Here is a 503-nt window from a genome sequence, read left to right on the forward strand (position 1 = left end):
ACATGGAGCCTTATTGGAGTTTGTGCTGCAGACATGATTAGTTCTTACATGCATTGGCTGTTTGCTGTTCGTGCAGCTGTCATGGGTATACTGAAATGTACTGCTCTAGGTCTTCATGGGAACCTGGATCCTGGTGGGGTAACGGCACCTGTAAGTAGGAATGGCAGGAGGAGTCTGCAGGATCTTAATGTGCAGAGTGTGTTCCCAGAAACCTACACAATCGGCTCCTGTTGCAGTCCTCTGTTGTAAAGAAGTCATTGGACCAAGTGAGGCAGGATTACAAGGAAGTGAAGGCTGATTGGTACCTCCTCCAACAGTACTTGACTGAGATGAACCTGACTGTTGAAGATGAACAGGAGAAGACCAGCAACCTAAAGAGACAGCAATATCAGGTAGGGACAAGCAGTTTATTCAGACTAACACTGTCTTTTATCATTTGCCTATGGGATTCATCTTTGCATTCATCCACCATCTTTTAAATCCACAACTCCCAACCAGCCACC

The sequence above is a fragment of the Grammomys surdaster genome, unplaced genomic scaffold (assembly GCF_004785775.1).
Source record: "Grammomys surdaster isolate TR1022 unplaced genomic scaffold, NIH_TR_1.0 103707, whole genome shotgun sequence".
Lineage (NCBI taxonomy): Eukaryota > Metazoa > Chordata > Mammalia > Rodentia > Muridae > Grammomys > Grammomys surdaster.